The 17,538-nt window shown below is 45.7% G+C and overlaps 2 protein-coding genes across 2 annotated transcripts in view; both read left to right on the forward strand.

Annotated features, from left to right (window-relative positions):
* LOC105736367 (uncharacterized) overlaps positions 1-17,538 on the forward strand; it is a 189,004-nt gene that overhangs the window by 71,287 nt on the left and 100,179 nt on the right. The window contains exon 4 of the mRNA XM_086904585.1: positions 10,485-10,542. The gene's annotated coding sequence lies outside the window, so the exon portion shown is untranslated. The remainder of the gene's footprint in view (positions 1-10,484; positions 10,543-17,538) is intronic.
* sano (CABIT domain-containing protein serrano) overlaps positions 1-17,538 on the forward strand; it is a 165,979-nt gene that overhangs the window by 48,262 nt on the left and 100,179 nt on the right. Inside the window, exon 2 of the mRNA XM_003696375.4 lies at positions 10,485-10,542. The gene's annotated coding sequence lies outside the window, so the exon portion shown is untranslated. The remainder of the gene's footprint in view (positions 1-10,484; positions 10,543-17,538) is intronic.

Here is a 17,538-nt window from a genome sequence, read left to right on the forward strand (position 1 = left end):
AATAAAATGAACTTACACTAGCTCGCCAATCCAATCGACGATCCTGTTCGACGATCACAAGGTCAGATCTATAAGAACAGGGATAAAGGTTCGTTGGTTAACGTCGAAGGGGTTTCAAAACGTACGAGTTTGGCTCGTCGAAACGGTGTCACGGTGCAATTGTAAAAGTGTCGGTTGGCGGGGAGGGGAGGGGGTCGAGTGAAAGCGTCGTTAACGCGTCTCCGCGTGACAGATAATTAATCTAACCTGATAAACGATCCTTAACGTCGATTCAGAGTGGAGTCTCTCGAGGGGGCATGGTCGCGGTTGAATGGTCACTTTAGAAAGTGGAGGAACGTGGAGAAAATAACTCGATATCGTTGCAAAAGAAAAGGAAACGGACGAAATTCCCGTCCCGTTCGAGGGATCGACGTTAAATTTTATTCCCGATTATTGTCCTGTTCGTGAAAGTTGAGCGAAGATCGAAATCCTTGATGGAAGGATTGTAAGGAACATTTTAAGGAATTTAAAAAAAAAAAGAAAAAGAAAAAGGAACGAAAGCATTCATCTTTTTCCATTCTTTCCATCTCTAATAAATATCCTTCTTTGTCGATTTCTCTCGTTTCGATCTCTGCCGCGACACGTCAAGAATTTCCTGCGTCTTCCTTTGAATTCAATGGAACGATTCGTCCCTCTTTTCGATCGATCTTTGGCGAAAAATCGATGGGGCAGGGTTTGCTCAGAGTACCGTCACTGGGTCACGGTGCGAAATTTTACGCGGAACGCACCGTCGAATTCCATCGAAACCAAACCTTCTTCGTATCCATTCCCCCTTCTCTCGAAAGAAGAAGGGATATCGCTGCTTTTATCCCTCGATACGAGAACGATTAACATGCTCGAGAACGTCTCTAACAAGACGGAGTAAGAAGAGTCGAAGATGTCGTTGAAATTCGTTTCGTTATAAATAACTTTTTCGTCGAAGGTGAAAGAAGAAAATTATTGTGCGATCTTAAATTTATCGGGGAAGATTTGACAGTCGCGATAAATAATGCTCTTATCGAGAACGTAATAACGATCGCGTTTTACGAAAAATCGGATCAAGTTATATACTCAAACACGAGTTTCGAACAAGTAACTATACGTTCGAAATTTTGTCAGACAAGACTCGGTTGAAGTTTACTCGATTTCGTTTCGAAGCGAAATAGGAATACTGGGCCAGTAGTCCGGGGATAGGCGAAAAGTGGCGGGTGAAAGGAGGGAGGGGAGAGGGGGGGGAGGGAGGTACTCGAGTAAAAGTGGGTGACGAGTGTGCGTCCGCGAGGGTCGCGTGCCGGGACAATTAAGCGGTTAAAGACGGGAGGATTGCGCAAAACGATGACGCACGACCTCCCCCCTCCCCCCCCGAACCGCGATTTCAACCATTGAGCAATCGGTTACAAGGATATCTCGATCGGATTCCGCCTCGAGGAATTTTTATTTGCGTTTTCGCTCGAAAAAACAATTTCGATCGATCACGTTTACGTTAATGAATAAGAAACTAGATGGATAGGAGGCGATCGATACTTGGAATTTAAATTATTTGGAAAGAGCGGAGGACGAGGAGGAAATGAAAGGCGGCTTAGGAGTTTGAAGGAGTTTTATCAATCCTCTTGGCAAGAAAGTACCAGGATGAGCAGCGTCGTTTCGCCTTTTTTTTTCCACCGAACGAGCGAAACTCGAGGAATTCGTTCGTATTCCTCTTCCAACTCCTTCGTTCGGTGATTAAGAGCGTTATATCGAATCGAGGAAACAAAATTTCGCCCAGGAGGAAAAAGACGAAATTTCGAGAGATCAACATATCGTTCAAATTCCCGATTCCAACGAATCGATGAAAATTCGCGTATCGTTTTTATCGTTAATTCTTTTTCAATAAACACCGTTTATGAAAACAACTGATTTTTCTCGAGCACCTTTTTTGGTGTTTCGTCCGTAGCGAGAAAATCTCGCTCCATTCCGAAATATTGGATACGAAAGAAAGGAGAAGGAAAAAATTTCGAGGAAACACGGTTAATCCTGCGGAAGAGAAATTTCCAATTGGGGGGCATTCGATCGGGTGGAGAGAAATTTGCAGCGCGGCCGGGTCTCAAAAGGAGGGAAGATTGGCCGAATCGAGGCAAAGAGCGCGGTCCCATTGCGAGCGATAGCCGGCCGCGATCGCGGCGATAGTCGGCGGATATTGGCCAACTATCGCGTTGCATTAGCATATCTCGAGCCACGGTCGAAAGGCCTGGGCCGCGTATTCGCCCGCGCAAACCGGCCAATAAATTAAACGCGGTAATCGGACGGCGTGCACCGATAAACGGCGTGTAATCGGCCGAGCGCCGTTCCCGATCGATACCATCCGCGATTACATCCGAAATATAGGGGGATTCCTATCCACCAACCATCTCCTATCTCCTCCGCCTCCCTCTCAATCGATATCTCCCCTTCCCTATTTTTCTTTTCGAAAAAAAAAAAAAGAAAAAAACACCCCCCTCGAAAAACGAGATATATAATATAATTTTCAACAAGTGTCTCTTATAAATCGTAACGCGCTGAATGCGAATCTGTAGATTATTTTTGCGGAATACCACCAACCATTCCTATCTCCTCCACCTCCCCTTCCCTATTTTTCTTTTCGAAAAAAAAAAAAAAAGAAGAGAACACTCCGCTCGAAAAGCGAGATATATAATATAATTTTCAACAAGTGTCTCTTATAAATCGTAACGCGCTGAATGCGAATCTGTAGACTATTTTATAGCGGAATACGTAGTTTTTGATTTGAAAAATTGTAATTTTTCGAATCCAGTAGTATATCTTACTTATTGGAACAATAGTTATTCAATTATTCTTCGTGGAGAATGATATATGCATTTATTAAACATACTTAAAAATTAATGATCCAAATTGGAAGAACATCTATAATGATTTCTCGCCAATTCAATTTCGTGAAACGAAAGAAAAAAAACTATATACATTTATATATATATATATATATATATATATGTGTGTCGTTGGCGTGATTGGAGCGAGTCGAGTGTCGAGGCACGCACGTAAGCGCGCGATCCTTGTAAGGATTCCGCTCGGTTGGCTGGACGGGGAGGAGGAGGAGGAGGAGGAGGGGGGGGGCGAGAGCATTCCGATCGCGACCGCTTTTTCGGTCGCTCGTCCGCGGAAAGTTAATTTCGTTTATTAGGGGAGGAGGAGAAGAAAGAGGGAGAGGGAGGAGGGGAGGGGGAAACCAGTTTCCCCTCGGCGTTCGGCGAAATTTTATTTCGGGCGCGCGTTCCCCCTCCCCCCCCCCACCCCACAAAGATTATCCTTACCGAGAAAATATGGAGGTGAAGGAAGGAAGGAAGGAAGGAAGGAGAAAAACGGGCGCGTCCTCCTCCCGCCGATTTCAAACCTGCCGCCCTCTCCTCCTCCTCCTCCCCCCCCCCCTCTCCACCGAGATCGCGATTAGCCGGAATTCGTGCCTACCGCCGCCGCCGCCGTCGCCGCCCCCCCCCCTCCTCCTCTAACCGGTGGCCGCGACCCAACCGAGCTGAGAATCGAGCTTTTCGATCTATCTCTCGATGCGAATACATTGGATACGGGGAGGGGAGGGGAGAGAAGATCCTCTATCCTCGATCCTATGGTTGATAAATAGCAGGGTCGAGAGATGGGGAGGGTCGAGAGATATATATTTTGTGGGTGGAGAGAGGATGCCTTTCTCTCGAAACGCTTCCAGCTAGAGACTTTCGTTTCGGGAGACTTATACTTTTTACCCTCGTGCCTGTCCCTCGGGCTCTTCGTTTATTCCTTCGGATAAATTATACGGGAAGAAGCGCGGCGGATAACCACCAACTCCTATAACCGATGCCTCCTAACCTCGGTGGGTTAAGATCGCGTGATCGAAATCTAAATTCCTCCACGGTTTTTGCCATCAAACGCGAAATTAGTTAGTTAGTTAGTTAGTTAGTTAGTTAGTTCCTTTTCTTCTTCTTTTTTTTTTCCTCTCCGATCCAAAAATTCGAAGAAATTCCAAGGACGAGGATTCTCGACTCGATAATTCGGAGGAGAATGCTTCCGAACTGTTGAAAAAAAATTTTTAAAAAAAAACGATCGAAACAGGAACGAACAGAAGGGGAGGGGGAAATTCCATTCGCGACATTCCCCGTAAATTTCTAAACTATATTATAGATTCTTCCTACCGTGGCGAGCCCTCCTCCCCTCCTCCTCCCGCCTCCCCCCGCCTCCCCCTCTTGCAAACCGATAAACCCGGAATTTTACGAGTGGAAAAACCCTCGTTAACCGAGCTCCGCAAAAGCGTGGGCGCGCAGCGCTAAGAGCGGCCGCGGTGCACTTAAGATAGAGCGGGCAAATCCCCTCCTCCCCCCCCTCTCCCTCCTTCTTATTTCCAGGGATGGTCGGGGCTATCAGCGTCCGCGTCGTCTCGGCCGACTCGTAAACAGGGCGGGGAAATAGGCCCTCGCCACGGCGGGGATAACGGGGGAGAGGGGGAGGGAGGAGGGGGGGAGGGGGGGCCGATTTCGTGGCGATGATACCGCCGCGATGGCCGATGGAAAATGGAATGTTTACGGCCGGGCGGAGGAGACGTCATAATTCGCTCGATCCCGGCCACCGTTCGTTCGAGTTACGAGTTATCAGGGAGGGGAGAGCGCGTTAATTGAATGACCATTTCGTCCCGACCATCCGGCTTATCTTCCGCCTCTCCCCTTCCTTTGAACAAGCGTGGTGGACGCTCGTATATGAACGCGATAACAGGGATTGGAGGATATTGGAGGATACGCACGATAAGCGGGATTTCCTAGGGGATACAATGGAAGAAGAAAGAGTCTATGGTGTTTGAATAGTAAAAAAAAGTTAGTTCGACGATTTATCACGGAGTTCAAAATACGTGATAATAATAATAATAATCGAGGCTATTATTACGAAAAACTATGATAACTACGAATAAATTTTAACAAGTAATTTTTCAACTTCACTTCCAATAATTTATTCTCCCTTCGATTAGAAAATTGAATCGAACGAGACTGTTCCCGAAAGAATAGCGATCTATCCAATCTATCGATTTCTGGCTCGTTGACAGGGCTGAGTAAATGGGCTGGTAATAACGGAAGGCGACGAGTAGATTTTCGCGAACGAGGGAGAAGAACGGTCGGTTTCGTGGAGACGAAGGAGGGGGGGCGCGAGTTGCGGGCGCGATTAGTCGAAACGCGGAGTGGCTCGCAACTCTGTGGTGCTTGGCGAATCGGAGGGAGGGAGGCGAGGCGAAGGCAGCCGGCCGCAATAACGGCGGGGCCCGTATCCAGCGCGACGATAATTGCCGGTTCGTTGCCTGTGTACTTACGTGCACTCCCCTCCGCCTTTCTCCTTCTAACCGTAGCGTCGCCGCTCCGTCTCTGCAAAGGTTATGCTCTTGCGAGACGGGTTGAGCAACGAGTTGGATCGCGGTGTCTATCCGGTGTCTCGAAACGAGCGGCTCCTGTTTCGAGAGAGAGAGAGAGAGCGGCGGAGTTGACGAATTTCGTCTCGAGACGAATTTTCAACGGAAAAATGTCCGTTCGTTGAAACGTTGGAAGGAATGTAATTGGGGATTGAAGGATTTGAAGGGTCGAGCGTTATATATTTACGAGACACCTCGTACGATGGACGATTCGTGGAAACTATGGCCGCGAGATGGGGAACAAAGGATCGGCTATATAGATGTGAGGTTTATTATCGCCGTGAAATTTCGCCGACGTGAGAGATTAATTTCGCTGTGTGAACGGTCATCGCCGATACTCCGGGATGAAATAATTTCCCTAATAGCTTCTAGCTATATATACATATATATGTCTCTCCTGCGAAGATTAAATTTAAAGATCGCGCTCCTTCCGTAACTTTATATCGATTTTTTTCTTCTTCTCTAAAACTTAAATATTTAACTTCGAGAAGAAAAAAATCGTTAAAGATTAATTTCACTTAGACGATTACGAGAGGAGGAAAAGGATTGAAAATCGAGAAGCGTTTCTTGGAAGGAGGAGAAGAAGGATCGAGAGTGCGCTGTTATCGCGGATTCTAGCGAGGACAGGTTAAGGGGGATAAGGTAAACGTAAACGATGGATCGAATTGTGCAAACGATGAAAAGTATCGCGATCTCGATCGAGTAAAGTGCAACGATGCAACTAAATAGGCCGTGGTCTCACGCTCGCCGCCGCGTCTAGGCTCGGACGGCGTCAAGGTTGGCAGGAGGATCGGTGTCGCGAGCAGACCTTTTCGCGATTTTGCAACGAAATCTGCAACGACACTTTCGCAACACGGAGCATTGTGCGCTGGGATTCTCGTGCTCGGCGAAACGATATCTCGCACGGCTGGCGCTCGACGGTTAATGGACGAGAGCGCAATTATCGGCGTGAAATCAACGCTCGCGGGCCAACCAAACAGCTCTATTCTTCTTTCTTCGCCACTGTTCCTCGTGCTGCAAATGATGGAACGATCCGAGGGTGAAAGCCGCTTTTCGAAATTGAGGAGAAATACTGAAAAGTGAAATTGAACGAGAGGATTCGAAGATTTTAAAAAATTTCAAATTCGAAACTTTGAAATATCGAAAGTATTTAGACGAATTTATAGATAGAATCCAAAGTGTGGAAACTGGAGCTTGGAATTTTCGCATAAAAGTCCCTAGAAAAGTCTCCCTAACCTTAAACTTTAAAAAATTGTATATTGTTCATTACTGAAAAGAAATCTTGCATTCTATGATAGAAAAGCTATAATTTGAATATTCAAAATCGTAAAAATTATTTTCATTTACGAAGTTAGGATAATCATCAGATAATCAAGACTGGAAACTGAAATATATTCGAAACTATCTATCCGATATGTCTAGATTATTATCTCAACTACTCGAATACAAAATTACATTTATAAATTAAATTATTGTTACGAATCGTAATTACAAAAAATTTTTAATGTAATTTAATTGCTAATGTATCGAGGTTTAGATCATCATTTTCAAATTCGCAACTTCTCTTCACCAGTGAACAGTATTCTAACCTTCGAGCTTGGATCTCGAATCCGTTAAAGCATTATCCGTTTAATCATCGTCAAAGTTACCGAATGACTGATCGATTTCGAGCGAAGGGCAAGGTTATTCGATCGACTTTTCCAGAATTCCAACGCGCGCTCAAAGCGGTTAACAGGGCCTGATCGTTGATGCGTGGCGTCATTGATTATACGTTCCAATGATGTTTCACGACCAATTAAAATACACTGTTGGGTACACTGATATACTGCAAATTAACCAGCGGTACGTTGCCGCTTAATCAGCATATTTATTGCTGCCAGCCAACCGGCACCCACAGAGAAAAGAAAACGGGAATGAGGAGGGGGAAGGAAAAGCGGACGGGAGTGCGTGGTACTCAATGTTGTAAATAGCAGTACCCAATTTCGACTCGAGACACGTTTGCATTAATCCTTCCATTTGGATAACTCGGATACGGTAGGTCATGTAACGAGAACCCTCGCGGCGAAGCTGCAACGTTGCCCTACTAGTTTTCGTACGAGGATATATCGCTCGCTCGGAGACATAACCTTTACGCTACATCACGCTGCATGCACCTCTTCGTTTCGTTCCTCTCTTCGCTTTTTCCAACTGGAATTGAAAACTCGAAGAACATCGAAAAAGAGAGAGAAAGTTACTCGAATCTCTGAAAAAATCTTTCGGATAAAGATTTCTATGGAAAGTGTGAGAGAAATGTGATTGGTGGATGTATAATTCAATATATAATTTCGGCGACAAGGATGACATCTGACGGGTATTTATCCAGTTATATTATCGATTTTCCTAGGCAGTCGATTAATTTTATCTTCGCCCGTTTCTATCGACGTTTATTGCCGCTCGTTCCTCCTCTCGCTTCACCTTCTCTTCATGCTCGGACACCTCCACGGTCAATCAAACACGGTGAACTCTGTACTAACGTTGCACGGAATGTAATAATTCCAATGTTAAATTCTCTATCCCTTCCCTCGTGTTAATAGTGAAGTTGGAGAAAAATTTTTATTCAAATTCTCTGAATTCTCCGCAACGGATTCAATTCTCCGCAAAGGGTGAGAGAGCCGGGCAGTGAAGAAAACCAGTTCGAAAAAAAATGGGTAGCCTCACGTGCAGGAACACGGCCCACGCGGTCGCATATTTACGCGTCGAAGCGTGGAGCGTGGCTGCCCAGCCTCAATTTGTCCCAGTGTTTAAGCGCGCGTTTCGCGCGTTTCCACCTCGAAGTGGCCGCCTCGCCTCTCTGTCTATCGCCACTTAGCGATCTCGAACCCTGCGAATCCGCGAAACGCGAACGACCGGGATCCAGATAAAACAGCGAGCCACAACGAGAACACTCGCGCCCGATAATCGCGAGCGCAACAGCGAATTTAACGATCCGCCTATATCCGCCATTCCACCGACAATGTCTCTCGTTTCCTTTAGATCGCGATTCGATCGAAGCTTACGATCGTCCTTCCAACTCCAAGTATTAATTTATTCGATAAGAAATTTTACGAGGTTAATTCGAGGATGATGAATCTATCTTTTTGAATTTTTTTTGAACAGAGGTTGGTATTTTCGAGAAAAAAGTTACCAAGTTGCCACATTCCACAAGGAATGTTTCTCGTTTCCCCTAGATCGCGAGCGTCCAATGCAATCGTTGTTCCAAGTCGAAGAGTATTCGGCGTATCGATAAGAAATTTTTTCAAGATTAATTCAATGATGAATCTAATTATCGTTAGTTATTTTTTAAAATTTTTCTTTTTATGGATTTTCGAGGAAGAGTTACCAAGTTAAATTTTAGAGTTTAAATCCTAGTTACCTAGTTACTTTTTATTTTTTTGTTCGACAGAGAGAATCTTTCTTATTAAAATTTTTGTTTTTCTTTTTTTTTTTTTTTTTCGGAAAGCACTCTATAACGAACGCGAAATTCCAATCGTCCATCTGCCAATTACTATAAACCCGAACTCGTATCGCTCGAAATTCGTCCACGCGAGCGATACCGGCCTCTCTGGAACGTGACACCGCGTGTCGGCAACAGGCTCTCCAACTGCACCGGATTATCCAAGTAGAAAATGTAATGGAACGAGTAAAGTTTGCGTTCACGCGTCGTTGAACTCGACCGTAGGACCGGGCTTCCACGGAGAACGGTTCACAGGGTGAAGGGGACGGGAGAGAAAAAGAGACAATGCCGTGGACGATGGAACACCGGTGCGATTAGGTAACCGTACAGCCATATCGACGCGCTCTCTCGGACATGGCAGCGTGTGTGGGTGTACGACAATACACGTGCAATCCCGGCCAGATAGGCGAACAACGTTGGACAGATAACGCGTTGCATGGGCTCGTTCCAGATTCCAGGCTGAATCAGCCCAGTTTCCCCGAGGAGACGCTGTGAAATCGCTTCGAACCATCTAGGGGGATAAATCTGGGGATATTTTCGGTGGTGAAAAGAGATTCGAGACAATATTCTTGCTCGGACAAGTTTCTTTTTAAACAGAGAGAGAGAGAGAGAGAGAGAGAGAGAGAGAGAGAGAGAGAGAGAGAGAGAGAAGTTATCGTAGCGATTTAGAGAAACCTAACCTAACTTTCTACGACTTTTCTTTCTTGTTGATACAATAATTGTTAATAGAATAAAATAGAATAGAAATGCATCGATGAACTTGTGTTACGAAGAAAGATGGAAATTATCACGTGAAATGGATGTATGAAGAAAAGAAATCGATTTTTGAATTTGAACGACATATGACGACTTTTGAATCAGTGGAGTTTGTAGTGTAGTAAAAATCAAGAGATGGAGATGTATGAGACGAGACAGTCGAATTTTACAATCGATCGAGTCGAGTGATGAGCTTGGCACACGAGCAAACTCTCACCGGTTTAACGATCCTTCGGGGCCGTAAATGAAGCGGAAAGTTAATTCTGACGATTGATCGTGGTTTAAAGAGAGTGCAAGTACAGTTGCACAAATTAAGGTATAACGGATAAATGGCTCGTTAATTCTGTCTCGCGAGTGTCTCTCTTTCGACGTGTTTCACCGTCTCCATAAAATGTAACACCTTTCGAGCATCGTATTCGCGTATCGTATACGTATAGAATGAAATTAGGTTAGAAGAAAGCGACATCTTGTATCCATTTATTATAAACGGATGATTTATGAATGGAAACCGTAACGAACGTGACGTGATTATTCTTCTGTAACGAAGATTTATATTTCGTTAATTGTGCAAAAAAAAAAAAAAAAAAAAACTGAAATTCGACTTCAATTCAAACGGAAGAGATCGTTGAACTTGAAACAATCTCCGATTTCTTTTTCTTTTTCTTTCTTTTTTTTTTTCCTTTTTCTTTTTCAGCACGGTATATCGAATTTTTACAGAACTATAACTCTCTATTATAATTCTATCGTTTTAATTTCATGGCGATTACCGATCAACGACTCATACCGACTTCTTTTTTCTTCCCTTTACAGGAGGCGATAGAAAATCGAAAGGATCGACCACGAAAGGAGGAGAGCGCTAATATTGTCGGTGAGTCGAAACATCCGTGACATGTTTTTCATCGAGTCATCGACGCTCAATTAACGCAACTCAATTTTTTTTTAATCCCTCGTTATTTTTTTTCCCCGTCGTGATCGAGCCAACTTCCTCGTTTGGCTTCTTTCGATTATGCAAAAATCATCGAAAAGAAAGTTCGTTTCAACGAAAACGATTTCTGGAACTTTAACTGTTCCCCTTCCTCCCTCCCTTCCCCCTCGACTTGATTGAACGCAGATAGAGAGAAAGAAATTAAATCAATTATTCGAATTAGACGGTTACGGTAAAGAGTTTTTTTAAAAAGGGCGAGAGGGGACGATTGATTCGAAGCGATCGAGCGGACAGAAGAGTTAATGCACGCGTATCGGGCTCGATTCCGTATCGTCTTTCCGAAGTCGCGGGTTCGCCAGGAACATGCGACATCGCGGACGCGTTATTATCGCGTTAAAAGGAACGCTCTGTTAACTCGCAGAGTTAATGGATCGTGAAAGTCACTCGATCGTTTCTCTCTCCTTTCTATCGCCTCGTGATTCGATTACACGTCGCTGGTTTCGTTTCCTCACCTGGTTTCCTCTTTCACATTTTTACACGTTTTTCACGCGTATAAATTTCGTATATATACAAATTAATCGTCATCCCTGACCGAATAAGTAAAACCATCTCGTACCACGATCCACTACAGTTCGCTCCACTTGTTCCTCGTATCAGCGACCTTATAAAAGACGAGAGAGAAAGAGAGAGAGAGAGAGAGATCTACGAGCGAGAAGAAGCGGAAGAAGAGGAGAAGAAAAGAAGAAGAAGAAAGGAGGAGGAGGAGGAGGTCCGATGCATCTGAACCGACGTGACCCGGCGCAAAAACGGTCACGATATCTCTGACGCGGTGTACGGGAGAGGGAACAGGTAACGAGCGATCAGATTTCTATCAGGATGCAACAGTCCTCTCTCTTCCTCTCTCTCTCTTCCTCCTCTTTTTTCCCCTCTTCTATCAACCAACTAACCAGCAACGATCGAAACGACGAGGACGAGGACGACGACAACGAAGAGGAGGAGGGGGAGGACAACGACAACGAACCGTTTCGATGCGCGCACAGCAGCGCACGGTGTGGATTCTCGTCGATGAGAATATGACCCCTGTGCACGTACGGCTCGGTCGTCGTATAGGCGTCGTGGCGCGTCTCCAGGGGCCACGGTTACACCACGCTCTCTCTCCACAGCCGGATACCACGTGTGTGTAGGTGATGGCCGCGCGCGGGCTGGTGGGAGTACCGCAAGGGTCAATCCACGGCGCGGCATTATATTCCGCACGGGGGCCTCACGGAGACCGGGTTCACAGGCAGCGCACGACGACGTTCGAACGCTTAATGGGCGGAATTTGTCTGGCCGGCAGGTACACTGACAGCCACTCGGTTCAGCCTGTTGTGCCCGATGCCCCCAGGCGAACCACGGACACGCCGCGAGCAAAGAAGCAACGTGACGCGGTTACCCAAGCCTCGTGAGCTGGCCGCTATGTGGCACAATTTCGCGATTCTTATTATGCTAACGGGGGAGGAGGGAGGATTTTATCCGACTAATTTCTCCCGATTTTCCCCCATTAAATTAAGGATCCATCCTCCTTTTCTTCTCGAGACACGATTCTCTCTCTCTCTCTCTCTCTCGACAAAGTTCGTTAAAAGTAACCGACGAATCGTAATTGAATTCTCAACCGCGGCGTGGAGCCACGGATTGGGCCACGTGTCGGCCATTTGCAGCGGCTTCCCACGACGTCGGCCGCGTCGTTCGTTTTAACGGCCCTCCTCCCCCTCCTCGAAACGGACAACCGATAACGGACTGTCCCGGAGCGATCCGTGGCCGGATAACAGGCACAGGGGTCCGCTCCGCTTCCTCGTCCATTTACGACACAATGTGAAAAAGATACGCCTTGTCTAATTCAGGTCGTAATGTCAGGATCGTTAACGAACGGCCATAGATAAATCGGCTCCCTCCCATTCGCCCACCGCCTCTCTCTCTCTCTCTGTCTATCTTTCACCTTGGTCGAGAGGGTGGAAAAATCCGGTCGCAACGGATAGTCACGAGGAAATAACTTGGCCGTAATTAAACCATTGACGAGGTTCGAGGAGGTACCGTAAGGGTCAATCCGCGGATCATACCGATCGGTCCAAACGGACACGCAGCCTCCCAGCGATTTAACCGCGCGACCACGCTCCGTCCCTGGAATTTTGTTCGAGCGACAGCGAGATAAACTGACGGAGGGATACACGGTTGCAGCCTCGGTATTTACAGCCTTTCCTGCGATGACTCGCAGTGCGTGCTTTTTGCAGTACGAATATTTTCCGGGAATGGAACGGAAAAAGAGATAAACGGATTTTGAATCGAAGAAGGTTGGACTAGTATCGCTCGGTATAATTGACCCAACCGTGCCGTGAAATTTCGTTTCAAAATTTAATCGATACACGCAAGAAGTAATGTTTGAACGAGGTTTATAATAGAAATGGTAATATTCGCTTGGACGACCAATATAAGGTGTCGGTAAGAAAGTTATCGATCTCGAGGTGAAAGGTGGAACAAATCCTTTTCCAAATGGAAGGAAGAAATTTCTTGGAGGATTTTCTATTCTATATATCGTGAATCGAACGAGTTTCTTTCGATGGAAAACGAGAGAGAGAGAGAGCTTTCCTCTGTCGGCCCAGGCGGGAAAGTCCCCTTTGGAAGGCAAGCGGACGACAGGGTCTCGCTTTGGCTCGCGCGTGCCGCGCGGAAGTGGCGAGACACTTGAGATTTAACGACCGGAATTTGTCTGGCCGGGCAGGTACACGATACGCCGGACTAGGAAGGCAATCAGGAAGCGAAGAAAGTCGAAGGAGACTAACGAGTCGTACTAGGAATGGATAAATAGGCGGTCGTCCCCGGGGACTCTTTTCTTCTTTCCTTCGTCGCCGACACGTTCCGAGTATCGCTCGAGTATAATTGCTCGGCGAAGACACCAACCGTGCCGTGAAATTTCGTTTCAAAATTTAATCGATACAGGCAAGAAATAATGTTTGAATGAGGTTTATAATAGAAATGGTATTATATTATAACTTGCAGGTTATCGAGATGTCGCTCGCGTTTGTTAGATCGCGAAATTGTAGTTTTTGTTGGTCGGAGAAATATACTCTCGAAACTATGATCTTTATTGAATTTGCCAAAAATGATTTGGAAAATTTTGCGACTATGATTTCTTGAGTCGAATATTTTTTAAAAAGTATTAGTCCATTGGCTAATGCGATTTGTTTCTTAATAAAATGATGTCTTTTACGGTGTTTGTGATTGTACGATCATCGCGTAATATCTCGTCACAGGTTATAATTCCATTCAAAAATGGACTTCTAACGTTTCGATGAGCGTTAACTTTTCAATTTTAATATGGATCTCGAGGCTGATTTTTCTCATATTCTGAACTTTTGAAATTCACGAATCTTCTCCGAAAGATTGAGCGGTTTATAATATTTCGATAATATAATCGCTTCTCGCAAAAAGCAAAGTTAAACCAATAGAAAAGAAGAATTGCTCATCGAACTTACTAACTATGAACAAAATACAGGTTCCAAAATTGGCAATTTCTTCGATCGATTTCGAAGGAGAGAATTCCATTGCACGATCGAAACGAATTTGGATTTCGCAATATTTCAAAATCATTCCTTGGAAAAAAGAAAAACCTTTGCTCGACATTTATCAATCACGAGAAGCAAAACGGTGGTTTGTTCCGCGGGCAAAACTTGCTCCCAGAGAAGGAATATTCGCATTCGGTATCGGGCATAAATTAACGCCGAAGAGGAAGGGAAAGGCGGGCAAAGGAGGAGGCACGTTGACCGGTCAACGCACAATCGGCGTACCGGTTGTGTACCGTGCCTTTTTCGGCGAACTGTGAACGTAGCCTGAGGAGTGTGGCGGCATTCCCCCTTCGCGTCTTTGGCCGGTTCGTCCGGGGTCATCGACGAGAGGTCACGTCGCTCGCATGGCATCGGTGACTTTTTCATTTTTCCCCTCCCACCCCCCGCTCTCTCTCTTCCCTCGACTCCTCTCCTTCTTCTTCCTCCTCCTCCTCCTTCCCATTCTCGATAGCCAGGGGCCCGGCCGAGGCTTCTTCTTCTTCTCCCTTCTTCGTTCGTTTGCTTCGTTGCTCGAAGGAGTGGTTGCTTCGTTCGCATAGGCGCAGCCAGCATCTCTTTTTCGACCCTTCGAGGGAAGAGAAAAGAATCGGATCGGAAACTTTCTCGTTTCTCCTTCGAGAATCTCACCTTTTCCCTCGATAAAGGGGTTAAAGGGAGGGAGAAGGATCGGTTGGGAAGGGAATCGTTCGAGAATCGATTCAAACAGAATGAATGGAATGAAAGTTTATGTACTGTTACGCCGGAGGATGGAATCTTGGAATTTATCTCGGGATAACCGGTAGCCTATCTCCTCCTCCGCTTCGCGAAAATTAAAGATGCTCGCGTGCTCTGCCTCCTCTCATTGTTATTATTATTATTATTTACCAGGGAACGTATGCGCGAAGCGTATGGATTGGAAAATCACGAGAAATCGATCCTCGTACGCGTGTATTCCTTGTTAAATTAATAATTAACTTTTCTTTTCGCTTTTCGAAGAAGTTCGAAAGTTCGAATCGAGCGCCAAAACGAGGGGGAGACCGTTGGTTGGTTGGCGCGCGCGCACGCGCGCGAGAAAGGCACGCACCCGACGATACACTCGGTTGCACGAGGTTGGCAAAAACGTCCCTTTACGGCGTCGCCTCTTTCACCTCGCGTTCCACGATAATCGTCCTCCTTGGTAAAATTTCCTCCCCCCTTTCCTCCAGGAAGAGGAGAAGGCTGTGGTGGAAGGAAAGAGGAGCAAACACCCGTCGTATTTCCCCGTCGCGATCGGGAATTCAAATAAATCGCTAATCGCGAGCATTTATCCTTTCGCGCCGGTGACGTACGGAGTGGCGAGTATGCGGTGAGCGTACTCCTCTCTCTTTCTTTCTCTGGTCTTCTCTGTCTTTCTCTGTCGGCAGAGTGCGTCTTCATCGGTTTTATACGGGGGTCACCTTTGACCAGTGGCGCCGTACGCAGGCAGGCCGGGGAAGAGGCAAAAAGTGTTGGAGGAACACTATTCATCGTGGAAGAAGCTGTTACCGTTATTTTTCGGGTCGATGTCGTGGGTAAGGCGATTAGAGGATACGCGACGTTCCCGTGCTTGCGGTGTTTGTGGCAACGTGTTCGCTGTCCGCTGTCGTGGCTATTAATTTCGCCGTCGTTCGGGTTATTGGGAATTGACCGACGCTCGAGATCGAACGGTGGAATTTTTCTACGGTCGATCACTTTTGGAGAATGTTTTAATAAGTCGATTTTTTAATTGTTCAATCACGTAGGAGGAATTCTTGGCAAAATGAAGTCGATTTTATCAATTCTCGATTATCTCTTTTTTTTTTTTGTCTCCTCTCGGCGGATTTCTCGAGTTTCTTACTTTTCGTTTCGAATAAGCGCTTTATATTTTACTTTGAATCTTGTATTGCATTGTGTCGATGGCAGAGTGAAATTCAATAAGAATTATAGAAGGGAACGTGCGATTTTCTACCCGTGGTGGGTATTCTTAGAATTGCAAATTTGACATGAGTGTTGAATATCCAGTCTTTGACAACGAGAGGAGAAGAAGGAAAAAGAAGGAAAGAAAGAAAAAAAAAGAGGAAAGAAACGCTGAGAAGAAAAACTTGGTATGTACCGTTCGACGTCCGTGGTAAGAATGGAAGGTGGAGAATAAAACTTGTGACATTTGCGACATTCGTTTTATAACCGCGAATCGGCGAACGATTCATGCGTAGAACGATTCTACGTAACTGTACATAATGTTCGAATCATGCTCACGGCAATTGCCGCGTGGTGTAACAATTAAGGAGGGGGAAGAGGGAGGAGAAGGGAGGGAGGGAGAGAGAGAGAAAGAGAGAGATAGGAAGAAAGAGAGAAAAAAAGAAAAAATCCATCGAGCGATTGGAATGGAATTTTCTGTAAAAATTCGCCCAGATTCGAACAATTTTCCTCTATTAATTCCTCTTGCGCCTCGTCTCATTCTTTTACGTTACATTCGTTTACGATCGTAATTAACGAAGAGCTACGTTAGGAATTATTCAACGCAGATTTCTCAACATTGTAAGAGAATCGAACGCAGCTTTGATTTCAATGTTAATTAATCAGAAACCGTTCCAAAACACTTACCTCGAATTCATCATACATTATTGTATAATCCATCGCAAAGAAGATACGCTTCGTTATCAAAATATACAGCACGCCGATATACATTTTTCCAAGATTTCTATTCCAATACCTCTAAATACCTATCAGATGCCTTCGAAACCTCACGAGACTCCCAAAAATTCGAATTTTCACATATGTGATGACATAATTCTCGCCACTTGTCAACAGTTTCCTTTGCCAGTCGTTTATAAACGTCACCGTACGAATATAAACGGTGGTTCCATCGATCGATCGATCGCAGCGCCTCCAGTCGGTGGGCTCTTCCGTTCGGCGTGCGATTAGTGGATTGTCAAAAGCGCGGGCAAGGCGCGTGGTGTACCGTTAACCAAGGCGTTCGCCTATCGAATATTCGACCTTAGACCCGGCAAACCTCGCCGGCGTGAACGCGGAAATGCACACGCGGGCCCTCCTCTCACCTTGCGCGGAGTACGTTTGTCTCTTGGCGGGAGCCTCGAGCCTGTGCTTTCGATGGGATAATCGCGAGATTCCTGGGACTTGATGATTTACGAGCGTGCCATCTCGTCGTCGATGCAAGACGAATTTCGTGAAGGCCGTAGGCGAGCCTCGGATTCTTCGATCGACTCTGTTGCTATATGCTTTTCTCCTTCGAGAGGAGTTTCTTAGAGTTTCGGCTTGGAGTTTCGAGTTTAGACGACTGGTTCGTTCGAGCATTCGTTGTAATTTTCGGTTTGTTTGGAAGAGGGAAGAGAGTGGCGAAAGA

This window comes from Apis florea, unplaced genomic scaffold (genome assembly GCF_048593485.1).
Source record: "Apis florea isolate Af1SG1 unplaced genomic scaffold, ASM4859348v1 contig_2350_pilon, whole genome shotgun sequence".
Lineage (NCBI taxonomy): Eukaryota > Metazoa > Arthropoda > Insecta > Hymenoptera > Apidae > Apis > Apis florea.